Source organism: Heteronotia binoei, chromosome 4, assembly GCF_032191835.1.
Source record: "Heteronotia binoei isolate CCM8104 ecotype False Entrance Well chromosome 4, APGP_CSIRO_Hbin_v1, whole genome shotgun sequence".
Taxonomy (NCBI): Eukaryota; Metazoa; Chordata; class Lepidosauria; order Squamata; family Gekkonidae; genus Heteronotia; species Heteronotia binoei.
In genome coordinates, this window is record NC_083226.1 from 27,657,853 (window position 1) to 27,676,573 (window position 18,721).

General features: G+C 41.7%; 1 protein-coding gene across 1 annotated transcript in view; it reads right to left on the reverse strand.

Annotated features, from left to right (window-relative positions):
* ZCCHC7 (zinc finger CCHC-type containing 7) overlaps nt 1-18,721 on the reverse strand; it is a 150,809-nt gene that overhangs the window by 11,796 nt on the left and 120,292 nt on the right. The window lies entirely within an intron of this gene.

The window sequence follows — 18,721 nt, forward strand, 5'->3', positions numbered from 1 at the left end:
AAAGCATGATATCCCTAGTTTTAAAACAGAAATACTTATTCGCTTTTAATGGCCACAAAATTCTTATTAGATCAAAGTTGGACATCGGAGGCTATATTGACAGCGATGGTTCTCAAACATCTGGGATATAGTTACAATGGATAAAATAAAATAGCTTCAAACTTATTACAGACAAGATTCTTCAGTGATCACAAAAATTTCTTAGAAAAGTGGCTCCCTTTTTTGATGTACAAACGGAACGATCAGCCTTATGTAAATTGCCTCAGAAATATATGAATTTTGTCTTTTACTAACAGATGAAAGGTATTTGAGTTATACTTATTCAGTACTATGCAGGATTGACTGTTTACCTTATTTTTGTCTCAATTCAAGTATTATGTTCAATATAAGATTGTATGTTTTGTTAATTTTTTTCTGGTTTAATAAAGTTAAATGTTTTTTAAAAGTTAAAGTTATTATTTTTTTTTAAAAAGAAGATTCCCAATGGAGGAACTATAATTAAAATAAACTGAACACACTCACATCCAAACCATCAGCAGTTTATAATCAGAGCTATCATGTCGATTTTGAATACATTCGCTTTAGTCAATTGATTAACTGGTAGTATTGCACAAATCTGCATGTAAGCGAAAGTTCTCAACGAAAAGCATAATTCCTTTGATTTTGGGACGTACATGTGTTGTGGCAGGACCATCTTACAAAAGGCATTCCCTGCTATATATGAGAGATGAAATGCCTTCAACATGGTGACTGTCTCTCATATTTTCCTAGGTCCCTGTATTAATTTATACGCCTATCCCAAATCTCCAATGGACTTAGAAGGCTTAGGATGGCTGCACTCCGTTGCATACTTGCTTGAAATAAGCCTGACTGAACAGAGTGCACAGGACTACCCGGCCGGTTTCGAATTTGCCCTATTTGGGCAAACTTATTGAGAGGGCAGTGGCGATGCAGTTACAGACCTTCCTGGATGACGCTTCCGTCCTTGATCCTCTTCAGTCCGGCTTTCGCCCGGGCCATGGGACGGAGACGGTGCTGGTCGCCTTAGTAGATGACCTGCAACGGCATCTGGATCGGGGCGGCTCGGCGGTACTGATGTTGTTGGACCTATCGGCAGTGTTCGATACGGTCGACCATCAGTTACTTGCCCGCCACCTCGCCAACGCGGGGATTCAGGGGTTGGCCTTGCAATGGCTTTCCTCTTTCCTTGAAGGTCGGGGACAGAGGGTCGCGATTGGGGATGAGCTGTCCCGGAGGCACTCGCTTGATTGCGGGGTGCCTCAGGGTGCGGTTCTTTCCCCGATGTTATTTAACATCTATATGCATCCCCTCGCCCAGATTGCCCGAAGGTACGGGCTGGGTTGTCACCAGTATGCTGATGACACCCATCTTTATCTGCTTATGGACAGCCGGCCGGTCTCCGCCCCACAAAATCTGGACCGGGCGTTACAGGCTGTGGCTGGGTGGCTCAAACAGAGCGGGCTGAGGCTAAACCCAGCGAAGACAGAGGTCCTTTGCTTGGGCCGTCGTGGCCCGGGGGGGGGGGGGGAAATACCCCTTCCGGTTTTTGACGGTGCGCCGCAGATGGCGGCGCACAGGGTCAGGAGCCTGGGGGTACTTCTGGAGCCTTCCTTAACTATGGAGGCCCAGATAGCAGCCACTGCCAAGTCCGCATTCTTCCATCTTAGGCGGGCTAGACAGCTGGCTCCCTTCCTGGAACGCGACGATCTAGCAATGGTGATCCATGCTACGGTCACCTCGAGGCTGGACTACTGCAATGCCCTCTACATGGGGCTGCCCCTGTGTCGAACCCGGAAATTGCAGCTGGTGCAGAACGCCACCGCCCGGTTGTTATTGGGGCTCCCAAGGTGGGAGCACATTCAGCCGGGACTTTGGGCTCTGCACTGGCTGCCAATATCCTACCGAGTTCGGTACAAGGTGCTGGTTATTACCTTTAAAGCCCTATATGGTCTAGGACCTGCCTACCTGAGGGACCGTCTCTCCCCGCATGTTCCCCAGAGAGCACTGAGATCGGGATCTCGAAATCTTTTGGTTGTCCCCGGGCCAAAGGAAGCCCGCTTGAAGATCACAAGGGACCGGGCCTTCTCTGTAATGGCTCCACTTTGGTGGAACCAGCTGCCGGAGGAGGTAAGGGCCCTGCGGGATCTCACCCAATTCCGCAGGGCCTGTAAGACAGTCCTCTTCCGTCTGGCCCACAACTAACGGCCCTGTATACCGACTACTGAATACTGTATACTGAATTTGTATCTGAATCTGAATAGAGTGTAGCTCCACGACCGCTGTCTGTTTTAATGATGTACATTTATAACAAATGTTTGATTTTACTTATATATTATGAAATGTTAATTTTAAAGTGTAATTTTATATTTTTATGTTAGTTTTATATATGTTGTAAGCCGCCCTGAGCCACTCGGTGGGAAGGGCGGGATATAAATCCCAGATAAATAAAAAATAAATAAATAAAATGTTGCAGCATTAACAGCACAATCCTGTGCACACTCATTCACAGCAAGCCATGTTGTGTTCAATGGGGCTTACTCCAGGAAAGCAAGCACTGGATCACAGCATGAGAACCATGAAAAGGAATGGCATGGATGTTGTGTGCTGATATTAGAGCAAATTAAAAATAAACCACAAAAACAGCTTGGGGGGGGGGGGGGAGAGAAGTACAGATCTATTCTGCTATTTTGCTTAAAAGCTTCCGGTACTTAACTTTCAGATTCTCCTCCACCACTCCTAAAGAGTAGTTGGCCTAAATGGATGGTCACCCTCTAGTGCAAAAAGAGTTCTTGTATGCTGAAGCACTCCATCAAGATCGGCAACATAATATGGAAAGAGTGTTTTGAGACTAGGCATGACTTAAGTTTTCCACACTTCCTTGTTCTGATAATAAAACCAGTGAATAGTGTCTGGGTTCCAAAGAAGGTTGGGACTGACTTTATATAAGAGAAATACAGATTTGCATTAGCTCCTTTCAGTGAAACAGGGAGATTCTCCTCAAATTAAAAGCATTAGTTCCACTTATTTTGGAACAAAACTGTATACTATGAACAAATACAATGAATTTGCACAAAGTCAAATAGAAACTTGGGTTGTAAAGCAGTAGCATCTTTTGGAATTTTGACATAGGGTGGTGGGCGGAGCCAGAAAATGTCAGGGAGTGAGATTTCAACATTTCTGGCTAACAGGATGCCTTTAAAAATAGTTTTAAAACATTTCCTTGCATACACAATACTTACCTTCCTTGCCACAGTAAAAGGTTCTTGGGCTGTGCTGGCAGCTATCGCAGAACCAATTTTTAAAAAATCTGCACAACCATATTCCCAATCGCAACTAGAAGTCCTATTGGGCAAAAGTCCCATCGCGCCCCGCCTACTTTCTAAAAACACCTGGCAGGCACTATGGTGCCATAGGCACCACATTGGAGACCTCTGCTTTTTTTTTTTGTATTTATATGTGCCTATGTGCCTGTGCGCATGTATGTATGAGTGTGTGTGCGCACTTGGAAGTCATGGTGACCTCTGATGAGTCAGGTTGGAGGATATTCAGGCAGGTGGCTAAATAAATTCTGCCCCTGCCTCCCGGCTCTGGTATTCCAAAGACGTCTCCTGTCCGAGTACTTGTGACCCTGCTTAGCTTGCGAGATCTGATGAGATCCAGCTTGCCTGGGCTATTCAGGTCAAGGCTGTGGGAACCTCTGCTGTAGAGCACAGAAATATAAAAATGGTGGGAAGAGCAGGATCTTCACATTTTAGTTACACTTCAAATTGCAGATATGTAGCATTTAACGATCAGGTAGTTCTAGTTCTATGAATCTTTATCCTTTTTACAGGAATAATATTTCTGTGCTATGTGTACACAGAAGAATCTGAACTGTTGACACCTGATAAATTCTGTCCTAATTATTTTTCCTCTGCTAGCTGGTTGCCTCTCAAATCAAGTCATTATCCCTTAGCTTGAGACAAACACATTAAAACAATGGCTGAGATCTATACCCTGTTTTCTACCTATGTACTTCCTATAGTGGGGTATAATATTCAAAACTTCGACTCTCCCACTGCAGACCCCATATCACCAGAAGACTGTCCCTCAGGGGCTGGATATCTGGAAGGACCATTTAAGAGGACAGAGTCGGCTGAAGTGGGAAAAGAGTAGTGGGAAAGTTTCATTCCTCTCACTGATCTGAACCAAAGCCAATCAGTCTGGGAGAAAACCAAACCCAAAGTGAAGTTGCAAGTTCTGGAGAAGCTCAGCTATATTGAGTTTTCTTTCTCCTACCAATCCAATGAAAATGCAAAATCAGTGTTAAAGTTTGAGAAATGGCTGCACTGAATTAATTATCAGAGCATCACTCATTTTCTCACTGTACACAATATCAATTTGCTGTCTTTAGTTGACATCATTTGTACACAATCTGGTGAGATTAGATATCAACAGGTTACTGTGCCTATCATTTATCAGCACAGAAGTCAATGCGTGGAATACCTTTGTGCAGCAGCTGATCCAGGGAAAATCAATTTCATTAAAGCACAACCTACTGTACATTGTTTTGGCTCTTAAATCTCTTTATCAAACTTCTTCCCCCCCCAAAAAAAGAATAACCAATTTTATTGTCATATTTTGTCTGCTAAATGGAACATGAAATTGAAGCTGTATAACCTGTGAATTGTGTACTTACAAATTACTCTCATGCAATGTCAACTGGAGTTTTCAAAGACCTGCACAGCAGCTTCTCCCCCAAAAGAGGTGTTTACTCAGGAGTAAACGTCACTAAATTAAATGGTAGTTAAACTATGCTTAGAAATGTTGCCGATGTAGCGTTATAAATTGTTTAGAAAATTAACCCTACGATCAGTTAATACCCTGCTTGCACCCTGTAAGACCGCTGTGGTTTTGTAGCGACTGTACTGAAGCCTTGATTAGTATACTATAACGTACACAACGTTTTACACAAATGATCTTTAGTCCCTGGATTTTCAATTTAACAGGATGCTAGGTGGATGAATTAACAAGGACCTCTTCTGGAGCCTTGGAAATCCTGTTGGTTGGAGTTAACAATATTTGACTACATGGTTCACTGGCTGGATTTAGTAAAACACTTCTTTCTCAGACTGGAAAGCTGTTAGCAACTAGTTATTTTTTTAAAAAAAAAATACATTAAAATTATGTATTTGAAGATGTATTATGATATAAGCAGAATGCTGGACTGGGAGTTAGGAGATTTATAGGTTTGAATATCTGCTTTGACATGACCCTCACTGGGCAACCTTGGGGCTAGTCATGCTCTTTCCATCTAATCTACCTCACAGGGATGTTTTTGATGATAGAATGGGATGCAGGGGTCAAGTACACTGCTGTGAGCTCCTTGGAGACAGGGTGGGAGAAGAAATCTAATAAATAAGGCAAACACCAGGAAGGGCAAACAGAAACATGACCGTGATTCCCTCTATCCCTTCCTACACTTCTAAGGCACAGGTGTTGAGGTTCAGTACTAAAGCAAATAGTTTTAAGGATTTCATGGACCCAATCTGGAGAATAATCCTCCGCTTGAGAACCCCAAGAGTCGCTGCCAGCATGAGCAGTAGACAATATAAGGAGCCTCATTTACCCCTCCACCACCTTCCCTTTCCTGAAAGCCTCTGTACCCTCTCTCCCCTTGTCCTGCTTTGTCTTCCTTTCCACCCAACAGTTAATCTATATTTATCTGCTCCCATCTTCAGCTTTTCTTCCTTCCCCCATCCTGACAGCTTCTCCAAAGGAAAACTATGGCCCAGTCATGTGGTGCCAGCTGAGCTGGGACCATCTGCACTGGGGGTGAACCTGCAAAGGCTTGAGGGGGTGTAATTTGCTGAGAACCGAGACGGTTTGAAGGCAACATTCTTTATTGGGAAGTACATTACCAGACAAAAAAGCACGCGGGCCGGGCCCCGCTTATATACATCGCCTGGACAGCCCCCCTGGTTTGACCAGGCCAATCCTGGTCAGTCCAATCTTCCCGCCACTGGTCTTGGTGGGCAAGGCGACTGGCGAGCTACATCCGGGGACCCAGGGGTCGCCTTCTGTAGGGCTCGCCATGCGGTACCATCTTAAGTCAATACATAACACTCCTCCTCCCCTTAGCTCAGGACACATAATCCCTCAAGTAAGCGGGAGCTGTGCGCACCCTGGTCGACCTCCGGGAGGACCCTTGGGGGGTTGGCGCGGCCACCGGCTCTGTCGGGGGCCCGGCTGCTGTGGCGGACGGGGCGGCGGGTTCCCCGTGTGCGGGAACCGCCGGCCTATGGCTGATCGTGTCCTCCGGTTCGGCCGGGGCTCTGGCCGTGTGGTCGTCCTCTTCGTTTTGGTGTGGCTCCGCTCGGTCGGAGCGGGTGGTGGGGCTGTTCGTCGGGGAGGCGTGGCGGTGGGTTCCTCTCCGCCCTGCATGGCCTCCGGTTCATCGGGCAGGGTGTGGCGGCGCATTTGGTCAATGTGCCTCCGCAAGATTCGGCCCTCCTCCGTGGCTACGTCGTAGTGACGGGACCCTAGGACACGCAGCACCCATCCCGCTACCCACTCAGGGCTGTTCGCGTAGTTCCTCGCGTACACCGGGTCTCCCGAGAAGAACCCCCTGGCTGCTTCCCTGATCTCGGGGGCCCGCGGATGTCCGAGGTCGGGGTGCAGCCTATCCAGTCTCGTGATAAGCTTGCGCCCCATTAGTAATTCCACCGGGCTTACCCCTGTGACGGGGTTGGGGGTTATCCTGTTGTCGAATAGGAAGGCGGCTAAACGGTGGTCCCAGTCCCCTTGCACTATGCGACCCAAGGCTTCCTTTGTGGTGTGCACCATTCGTTCCGCTTGGCCGTTAGTGGCCGGGTGGAATGGGGTGGACTAGCTTAGTTCCGGCCACTGGGAATAAAAATCGTGGGGGTACAGCAGCTGGGGGTGCGGGGATTCGAAGAGGTGTGTAAGGAGTTCCCAGAGGTGTTTGATGGGGCCCTGGGTTGCTACAAGGGCCCTCCCATATCCTTGCCCCTCAATCCCCACGTGCGGCCCGTAAGGTTGAAGGCCAGGCAGGTCCCATTTGCCTTGAAGCCCAAAATCGAGGCCGAGCTAGACCGCCCCATGGCCCAGGAACCCATTTCCTATGCCGCGTGGGAAACCCCGATAGTGACCCCGGTAAAGCCGAACGGGGAGGTGCGCATATGTGCGGATTATAAGTGCACCATAAACAAGGCACTTCAGGACAATCCCTATCCGGTTCCAGTCATCAGCCACGTTCTGGCTGCGATAGCGGGGTCTGGCCCCAATGAGTTCTTGTATTGTGAGAAAGGCATTCAATGAAATTGCTGAGCAGTCGGGTTAGAACGGATAAAAGGAGGTACTTCTTCACCCAAAGGGTGATTAACATGTGGAATTCACTGCCACAGGAGGTGGTGGCGGCTACAGGCATAGCCAACTTCAAGAGGGGGTTAGATAAAAATATGGAGCGGAGGTCCATCAGTGGCTATTAGCCACAGTGTGTATATATATGTATATATATATAAATTATTGGCCACTGTGTGATACAGAGTGTTGGACTGGATGGTCTGTTGGCCTGATCCAAAATGGCTTCTCTTATGTTCTTATGTTAAAACTTAATTGAGATCAATTGTATTAATTGATAAACAGATGCTTAGTAGTTGTTCAGCTGAAAACACCTCTAACATTATCCTACTGCCAAAGCTATAGGAAGAGTGACAAGAAAAAAGATTTCATTTAAGACATAATTGTACATAAGCACTTGGAATCAGAAACAATGGAAGCCTGCTTTTGTGTTTTACAAATCTCACAAAAACCCTTGAAGAGATTTTGGATGTAAGATGAATGTGTATTCATGTGACATTGGAAGCTATTCGCAAGCCACTTTCCTTTTGTTTATGTAGTAGAAAAGGTCAGATTTACAGAGACAAATTAAATCGAATACCTGCTATTCAGATTAACTATGCATATCTCCCTACAGCTGTCCAAAAGGCAAAAAACGGGAGAAGGGGGGGAGAGACTCAGTGTGTCAGGCTCACTATATTCTCATTATTTCAGGTTTTAAAAGCATTTAAGATTTGTGATCCAATTGGTACAAAATGAAGTATTCATGATAGTAGCTCCTCTGTGTTATGGGATTTTTTGTTACAAACATTTAAATAATCTATATTTTGTAGGGTGATATCTTGAAGATTACTTCACTATCAATATATAGAAGTAATAACCCGGTAGATAGCATTACCTATGAAAGGTCCATCCCATCTGCTATTCTTGCTGAAAGCTTTTCATGCACCAGTAAACTCAGTAAATATCAGAAGATAAAGCATAAGCCTACCACGCCACGGATTTACTCCTAATGTCTCCTCAAAGTGCAGCCCCGATGCAACGATTACAAATGATTTTCTTCTAATGTCATTTTACATAACCCTTTTTTCTGCATGAGTAGTTAGTGTGGAATGAGTGAATGAATGAATGAATGCCATTAAAACAGTTAATCATTATCTGGGACACTGGCCTTCCTCCCTCCTCTACCAGGAATCTCCATGACAAAGGCCAAGAGATCAAACTGCCAGAGCTGCCTCCCTGGCCTATTTCTGACAGTAATTTTTTATGCAAATGGCGCCGCTGGGCAGCTCCCTCGGTGACCTTGAGATGCCCTTATCTTAAACTGACTTTGATCCAATGAGGTCTTGCTTTTATGAAGCTCATTACTTCTTAAGATATGCATTGGACTTAAAATTTCACTAATTAAAAGGAATGGTGTGTTCACATTCTGCCCTCCGCCCTCCCACACACCCATTCTATCTATCTTTTGACGACACATGCTGACAAGGAAAAACACACTTATTTCCCTCCCCTCCCAAATCTGAGTTGGAAAAAATATTATTTGACAATATGTTTTCTTTCAAAATGCAAATTGGATTTGGCGTGCTGCTATATGGGATTCCCTGTAGTCTCCCATCCAGGTTCCTGATCGAATCTATACCAGCTTAGCTGCCAGGGCTCCAGGACTACTCAAAGAGACCACAATGGTTGTTTCTTTTTTTAAAATGCAAAGCTTCCACAGTATACCATGTAATTTAACATGAACAGTAACACATTAACCAGAATCTAAAATGCTGCTTTTAGGGTTTCCATCAGTCCCTAAGGATCACATGCTTCTGAGAGACGAGTGGACTTTCTGGCTTTTTTTCTTCTTTGGAACACTACCCTTCTATGCCACATTGCAACATGTGTTGGAAATCTAAGTACTGTGATCAGATTGGTAGGAAAGATACTATTCGGGGAGAAAGTCAAATGGTACAGAGGACACACAAAGTTAGTAATATAGTCCTTTGGATTGTGGCTGCATACTGTGCAAACATACATTCAACATATCATGTACATAAACGGCTTAGTGAACAGCTTAGAATCTGCTACTAGGGGATGCTTGTATGTTATTGTTTAAAGTTGTTATTAATTGTAAAATAAATGTTTTATTTGAGTCCCTGAGAAAGAATAATCACAAGTCAAGTCCCATATGATCCATCAAATAAATCCCTAATGACATGATTTTGACAGCAGAATAAAACATGAAAAGTTGCAACTGCTTACTAATAACCTCAGATCTGCTGAATCCAAGGTCATTGTCTTGTGACATTAATGAGTTCACGCCAGCTATCACTCTGTCTAGTTAAGGTTGTTTCATATGTAGACCAAACCATATTACAATAACTCCAAATCTTGACAAACTCTGGTTTTCTCTGCTGCAGAATTTTAACTATGGGCTAGTGCTCATTTGAGATATGCATCTAACCTGTACCATCTTTACAGAAGAATCCTGAAATCTGTTTAGCAGTATGAACACATGGAAAGTTATCTCCTTCAAGAGGAAGACACTTGTCCAAGTTACTATAAATATATAGATATCTGGCGAGCAGAATATAGTGACAATCACTTGCGTGCATTTATCAGATGTTCCTTTGTTATTTGATGATTAATTTACAATATTTATTGGCTGCATTTCCACCTCAAGGTGGCTCAGAACATAAATAAAATAGTCATAATTGTCCTTGGCCCCTTTCTCTCTTGTCCAAACCTTGTTTCAGTGGCAAAGTTTATTTTTATTCTCTTTTTCCTGCTAGATGTCAACCTGGGAAATACTGCAAATTCATTAGATGACACCTAAAAGCTCCATTAACCACAACATCATACTCTTGGTACAGCAGTTTACTGCAGGATAAAGGAAGCTCCTCTGACTGCTGCAAGCAAAGAAAGACATATTCTTCCACGAGGAAGTGGTGCTCTTCTTGTTTTTCCAGAGCTGATACAACCAAGCCTAAGTATTAATGAAAAAAATGCTATCCTTAACCATCTGATGAAAATATCATCAAATGCCACCCCCTCCCAAGACAATGAGAAGAGGGAAGACAAGAAAAGATATCCAAAGTAGTCATTAAAACTACAGATCTTGTTCCCATCCTATCACCCTGCAGAACTCAGATGGAGTAAAATGTTCTTGCACTACAGGAAAGGACAAATTAACTCCACTTTACTTTGTTTTCTTTCTCCATTGGAGAAGTACCACAATAAACAATTTCTGAAGAAAACCTGGTTTCTTCCTTCACCCCAGCAGCCAGCGACCCAACAAAAGTAGGTACTGAAGATCAGGAAAGTCTCACCCTAATGGACAAAAGGTTATGTGACAAGGCAAAATCACCACTCTCCTTCCAAATGGATAGCTTTCCACATTGAGTTTTTGCTAACAGAAAAGGAAGGGGGCTGATTCCCCACTCATCACTGCAGTTGTCCTTACTGGTCTCACTTGCACTTGAGTCCACAAGGATTTCCCTGCCCCCAGCATTCACTTTTCAGGGATCAAAGTCTTTTGCCTTTGATTGTTAGCTACTCTGTTCTTAAAGTAGGAAGCATTTTTTAAAATCCTTTGCATAACCATAGGTAGGCAATATAGATGTTCCCCCAATAGACTGGGGTATGATACTTTGAGGCTCCACTTGGGCTTAAGTACTCATGGTCTTCCCAACAAGGGCACTAGGGGGAAGTTGTAAAGCAACCCATTCGGTCATTCTGATTAAAGAGCATCAAAGTCCTTTACCGCTGCACAGAAGAACATTAAAAAAAGCCCTGCTGGATCAGACCCAGTATCCATTTAGTTCAGCATTCTGTCTCTCACACAGTAGCCAACCAGTTACTGCATGGGCAACAACAAAGCACAGAGGCCAAGGCTTTCTTTTATATCTTGTCTTCTGGCAGTAGTATTCAGAGGTTTACTGTTTCTGGATGTGGAGGTTCCCTTTAGCCATCATAGCTAGTACCTACTAATAGAGCTGCTCTCCACTGATTAAAGCAATCTATGCCTGTGGCCATCACTACACCCTCTGGCAGCAAATTCCACATTTTAATCTCTCATTGAATAAAAAGGTGTTTCCTTTTGTCCATCCAGAATCTACTGCCCAACAACAATTGGGTGCTCCAGAGTTCTTGCATTTTGGGAGTTATGAGGGGAATTTTTCTCTCTGTCTACTCTCGATCCCATGTGTAATTTTATAAACCTTTATCATGTCTCCCCTTAGTAATCTCTTTTCTAAATTGAGAAGTCCCAGGCCCTTCAGCTTTTTCTCATAGGAAAGGTGCTCCAACCATTAATAATCTGGATTGCCCTCTACTGTACTTTTTCCAGTTCTGCAATGTCCCTTTTGAGATACGATGGTTAGAACTGCACACAGTATTCCAAATGAGGCGGCACTGTAGATCCATACAGAGGCATTGCAGTGAAATTTATTTAACTTTATTTGCCATGCTGCTGCCCAGTTTGTGGAGATCCTCCTGGAGGTCTTCACAGTTGGCACTGTTTTTCACCATCATTAAAAATTTAGTGTCATCTGCAACTAGGTCATTAGACTGCGCACCCTCATTAATGAACAAATTAAATAGCATCAGCCCCAATATAGATCCCTGTGGGACCTCAGTGCTCACTTCCCTTCATTGAGAGAACTGTCCACTCTGCTTCCTTTTGTTTAGCCAATTATTAATCCATAAACAGACATATCATCTTATCCCCAAAGAAATCCAAAATGTTGGTGAAGCAGGTCTTGCCTTTGCAGAAGCTATGCAGATTTTTTTCTCAGCAGTTCTATCTGATTATTCTATTAATTTGCCTGGTACAGATGCCTAACTAGCCCATAATACCCTCTTTGCCTTCTCAACACTTTTTATCTTATTACATCAGAATGTGATAACATGAAGGGTGATAAAAGGAACAGTAGATATAAAGAGGCCTTGACTAGTCACAAAAGAGGAAAAAACCTACAACCTGAGACCTATGTTTTTTTAGAAAAACCCTATCGAGCTCGCTTAGTTTTGCATATTGCTGTAAAGGAAGTAAAGGAGCAGCAAGAGGAAGAGGGTACTCCCTAGCACCAGAAATTGAAATTATAACCTCATTCCTGTCTTAGGGTTCGATAAGAAATTCTTTCTCATCTGTAAATAAGGGCCTCCCCTCTTCAAGTGACAATGTAGGATTCTGCCTGCTAGAGGATCACTTCCTTGACATTTGCAAGGCACATGGCTCCCTCCCTGGAGGTTCATATATGAAGTCCACATTAGTCTATTATGGCCTTAAACCTCTGAACGAAATTTCTTCAGTAAATGATAAATTGTGCATTTCAACTGATTTTCAATGAACAGCCTTTGGTGTTCCCCAATATTCCGAACTGATCACTACTAAATTCAGCTCTTCATCCCGCCAGGCTGGATTCTGACATACAGAATGTCTTCAGCTCCAATAATGGCTGAACCTTGGATAGACTGGCCAGATTTATCCATCAGGAGAGACAAAAATGTATGTGAGGATTGCAGACACGTCATTAATTTTATTATTCTGATAATTCAGTGCACTGCAAAAAATACTTGCATACTTTCTGGCCTAGTGGGCTGTCTCTAAGCAGGACATCACTGAATCCATTTCCTGTGTCAGAGTCATAAGGCAGGTGCTCCAGACATTCTGGATCAATCCCAACATAGACACAACACTGATATTTTCCAGAGAAAGAAAAAAAATGTTAAAAGATGTATACAGGACGATATACACAGGTGAAGCGGAGATTAACCAGATTCAGTCTGTTCTAAACCCAATCCACTAGGTGCTTATTCTAGACAAGATGTAGACATCCTGAAGGATTCTGCTCTGAGAAGGAGAACATCACTGAGATAATTAGACACTAAAACAGGTTGTAGTATTTCCATCCTAGAAAATCTTAATTACCCAGTGGGCTCACAATTAATCATCAAGCTGGTTCTCCGAAGTCCTGTCAATCTCTCTGAGTCACGAAATTCCTCAGTGACACTGATAACAGGTATTGAATGGCTGCCTTCAATCTCAAGTCTTTGTCGGGTGATTTTGAAATCAGAGAAATAAGTAATAGGTCCTTGGGAAATATCTACAAGAAATGGTTTTCCACAGATCATTTATCTATGGTGGTGTGGTTCCACTGATTTCTGACCAACTGAAGCAATTCCACAAACAAATACCAGATGCTCACTGCCAACAAGCTGATAGTTTTTGATCCTAGGTTCATCCCCCAGTGTCTGTAGTGTTTTGATTGAAAATCTAAAGTCTTTGGAGTTTTACAGCTTAGCAAAAAGGCAAATTCACAGCAACATAACAAGTGTATAACAACACTGCAGAGAAAGGGATATTCTCCTGCTCTGATAGTGATAACACTCTGGGCCCCTTAATGGAGGTGCTTATAGAAGGTTCATAATTGATTTTAAAAACCATATAATTATCTTGTGTAATTCAGCAAAGATATGATTTTATAATATATTTCGGTGGGTAACTGTGTTGGTCTGAAACAACAGAACAAAGTTTGAGTCCAGTGGCACCTTTAAGAGCAACAAGGTTTAATTCTGGGTATAAATTTTTGTGTTCATGCACACTTCTTCCAATTTTATAATGTATTTATTTATTAAGAAATACTGAAATGAAGCCTTTCCTCATTGTTCAAGGCTTACAAATCATACAGTTCCAGAAGCATACGGCTGGACTAAGACTGAAGTCAACAGGTTGATTACATATTACGTACTTGCATAATTCTCAGACTTTTTCTTAAAATTAGCTGGTGGCAACTCATTCCCCACCTGAGCCACTAAAACTGCACATGTTCAACTAAAGTCACCATGGCACAGGACCTGAAAGATGGACTAGACAAAGAACTGATATCTAATCTTCCCCTCAATGACATAACAGGAGGCAATCAATTCAAAGCCCTTGTGAAATAAGTTCAAGCAGAGGCTGGTTTCCTTCTCCTTTTTTGAAATGAAAAGGAACTCCATCCAGATCTAGCATGCTGGCTTCGTCACCATAGCTAGAGCAGCTATTTCCAGATTTATTTGATGGAAAGGATACCTATAATCAGGGCTTCTTTTGAGCAGGAATGCATAGGAACACAGTTCCGGTTGGCTTGGCATCAGGGGTGTGTGGCCTGATATGCAAATGAGTTCCTGCTGGGTTTTCTCTACAAAAAAATCCTGCACAAAACAATAGTGATGTCAGGGGGTGTGGCCTAATATGCAAATGAGTTCCTACCAGGCTTTTTCTACCCCAAAAGATGGGCCCAAGATCACCCATCAATCTTCCATGGCATATTGGGTGGGGGAAATATGAACTTGTGTCTCCCAGATTCTAGTCCACACTCTGTTTGCTACACTATACTGACTTGCTGGGTGCCCTCGGGCCTGTCATTCTCTCTGTCAGTCTAACCTACTTTGTACAGTTATTATGAAGATAAAACAGGAGAGAGAGAATGTATGCTGCCCTGTGTTCTTGGCCTCAATTCCTTGATAATATTAGTTGCCCTTTTCTGAACCTTGCCAGCTCAATTATATTCTTTGAGACAGTGACTAGAGCTGTAAGCATTCCAATATAATTGTACTGCATATTAATATAGAATTATTAAAATTATATTGCCTTTGAAGCAACCAAGATGGCTAACTTTTTAAAGGTGCCAGTGGACAATGGAGGCCAAGATTTTAAACTTTAAACTTGGAATAGCATATTTTACTAATTAATTTAACATTGGAGTTGATATAACATGCACATCTTAGGGGGGGATCTCAATTAAAAATAACTAATTTAGAAGTCTCAGTACTGATGATAAGTTTGCACAGATAGGTCACAGTCCAGCATTCTAACCATTACACTTCCCTGACTGTCATGGTCCAGACTGAAATAAGCAAAAGTCAAACAAAACCATGTTTGGATAATAAGAGGCACTCTCTCTCTCTATTTCTATGTTCCAAAATTGCACAACCAGTATCTATTAAGAATTCACTAGACACCAAGTAAGACAAAATTCTGCAAAATCTCTAGTTATGTATCTACAAGGACTCAGGTACATAGCTCACATAGAGTCAAGATAACAATCACAGACAAGTAAGAAATTTGAGCAGCAAACCCTTCTGATAACCTGACTTTTATATGAACAGATACAGCATGGTCCTATCAGTAACAGCAACTGCAGCACAGTATGGCATGGAAGGGCAAGTATGCATCAGCAATATCATTACTTTAAATCTGGATGGTAAAAAGCTTTGTTCTTTTATCAGATATTATGTAACTGTAGGGTCATCACTCTAGTTTTAAAAAATGTCAATACAAGACTTCATTTAATGTAATAATTATGCAGTTTCTTTGGGTGGGTTGGGTTAAATCATGTTAAGCACTCAATAGATTCCCACTCCATTGGGTAATTCCTTAATTAAGAAGATTTCTGAAACATGTATTATGTACACAACAGACCAGAACGGCTCCTTTGGAACCTTTTTAGTCTAATCGGGTGATTGCATCATTAACCCACACATGTATGTAATAAAAGTCCTTATAAAAATTCATGAAAAAAATTAATATTACCATACAGGATATGTGAAGTTTAAAATATTTCAGCATATTTAGAGAAAATTAATAGAAAAGTTGTCGATTTGGTGGTTCCTTTTTCAACTACATTCTTGTTTTAACTGAAGTGTATTAAAAGAAATAAATATATAAGTAGTACTCTTTGAACTGAAGATTAAACCTGATAATGATTCTATTTTGCTGTGACTAAACCTAGAAAATACTTGACAATTACACTCAGAATGTATGTTACATTTTCTTTAAAAGGCATGTAAATTGACATTTGGCAGACTTTTTAATTGGAAAGTTGAAGGGTTAAAACTTGCAAATAACCATAAAATGACATGTAAGTTGTTCTATCTACACTACAAGTGGTATGACATAATAGTTTTCTACAGAGTAGACATTATATAATGAATTTTAAATAGATGCAAATCATAGCCACTGACTGTGAAAATGTTACATCTATAAAGAAAAAAAATCTGGAAAAATCATAGCTTTGATAGACAAGAATATAATCTTGTGAAAATCTTGCATATAGGGGCAGAGTTCTGTTCTAGTATGTCCTTTTTATAATACGCAGAAGAAGCCATCTTCTGAATCCACAGAACAATGTAATTACACACACACATCTCAAATTTTTAAAACCTCACACAGAGAAAAACAAGAACCCCCCTGAATGCTCCAAAATCTTCATGGCTTAAAAGGCCCCTCAATTTTCGCCAAAGGTCATGCCACTTATTCACTGGCCCATAGCTAATTTTACATGGAATGTAAAGCATTATTTAAATAGGGTGGTGCATTAAACTCTAACCATTTCCTATGGAGCTCTCAAGCTGCAGACCTATCTTTCCTCTATTTTAATTTTAAAGTAAGTTAGCAGAGGCTTCCTGTTTAATCCCCAGAGACTACCTGTATAGTGACATAAACATACAAATTTATGACAGCAACATAAATGCTCCTCTAAAGTAATGTGCAACATTAAGTGAAATCGTTTCCCGGAATGATATTATAGGTATCTATATTTTATTTGCCATCTTAAACATATCTGGGTCTTTATGACCTTATTTAAAAAATGTATTTCCTTTTTTTTATATTTCCTGGTGCAAATGGACTGCATAAATAAGCAATGTGCTATGAGGCTTCAGACCAGCCGATAAACCCTTTCAATTTTCATGCCAGCTTCTTCTTTTGTAATTCAAATCTGGCTGGAAACTGGCAGCTCTGAAAACTGAAACAAGCACTGCCACAAATACCTTGTAATGCTATCGACCTTGTCTGCCCATGCAGTGAGAAAGGGGGATGCATATGTGTCTGCAGTCATCCAGATAACACAACTCATTTTTGGGGGGGATAACAGAAGCCAGCCCCGGACTGTGCACCAAAAGCAGAGTCATTACCAGGCAAGCTGGAGAATAAGTCTCTTCAAAATACAGAGCACATTTAAAAAACCATACACAGGGCTCAGCCACTGCTTTCATTACCAATTTTAATTTAGCCTCCTTCAGTTTGCCAACCAGATAAACTCTTCAGTGCTGTTTTTTTAATCTATTTGCCACATTTTATGTTTAAGATTATAGTAATATGGGGCAGAAGGAGGAATCACTTTTAGAGGAAATAAAGAAACAGATCCGCTTATCAGCATCCATCAGAAAGTTCATTAATCAGCAAGGCTTTGTGCCCCCTAAATTGAAAGGTTAAATAATCCTCTCAGGAATATTTCTAGGCACCTCCACCAATTGTCAGAGAGGAGCTGCCATTCACAACATACTGGATCAGTGACAGGGTATTCTGCCAATGTTTAGACCTCAAACAATAAGGGACAAATGGCCTAGCTCTCTGTCTCACACTCACCCACACCAAACCTACCCTTTTAGTAAGAGGACAGAAAAAGATCAAAAGCTCTGATGTTGATTGGGCATGGAAGAGCAGAGGAGAAGACTGATGTATCTGGAACACGTTTTATCATAGTGCTTCAGAGAAAATGGCATACTTTTATATATGATCCTGAGTATATGTAAAACATATATCAATCTATACAATCTTGAGAACATATGAATATGGACGCATGGATATTTCTACCTGTATGTACAAGTCTGTAATGACTCTAAAGCCACCTGATAAATATAAGAAGAGTACAGTTATATTTGGTAATAATATTCGGGGAGCTGAACAAATTCCAAGCATATAGATTTTACCGTCATGCTAAATCATGTATAACTTCCTTTCCTGTTATTTACAGCACAAGATTTAACCATAATTCACAGGAGCAGGAAGTGCCTGAAATAACTTGCAAAACAGGAAGATTTATAGTCAAAAACATAGAACTGTGCGTTAATGCAACATTTGTATTCAGAACTAAGGGGGGGGGGGAGACATAACAAAGAGGCCACAGAGAACATATGAGGATTCTTTGTTGAACTTTTCATTTTACTTTTACAGTTGTGAGTTTTTAATTTTTTTAATTTATTTCATTCTATTTATATATCCTGCCCTCCCCCCCGCGAAGCAGGCTCAGGGCGGGTTCCATCAGAAGATTAAACATTAAAGCAACTTTAAAATGTATAGTATAAAATAGCTAAAATACAAAATGCTGCCTCAACAGTCATGACCAAGCAGCGGTCCATCAGATCCCAAGATTGCTGGTGGTGGCAGGGGGTGGGCACCCTAGTAGAAGACAATTTTTCAGTGTTTCAGCTCCAAAGCTTTAATTAAGTTCCTGTTGCGTATCTTAAATTTTATGCTGTATTAACCTCTGACTTTTCTGTATAGTGATAGCAGTAGCTATACTAAAAGTATTAAATATCAAAC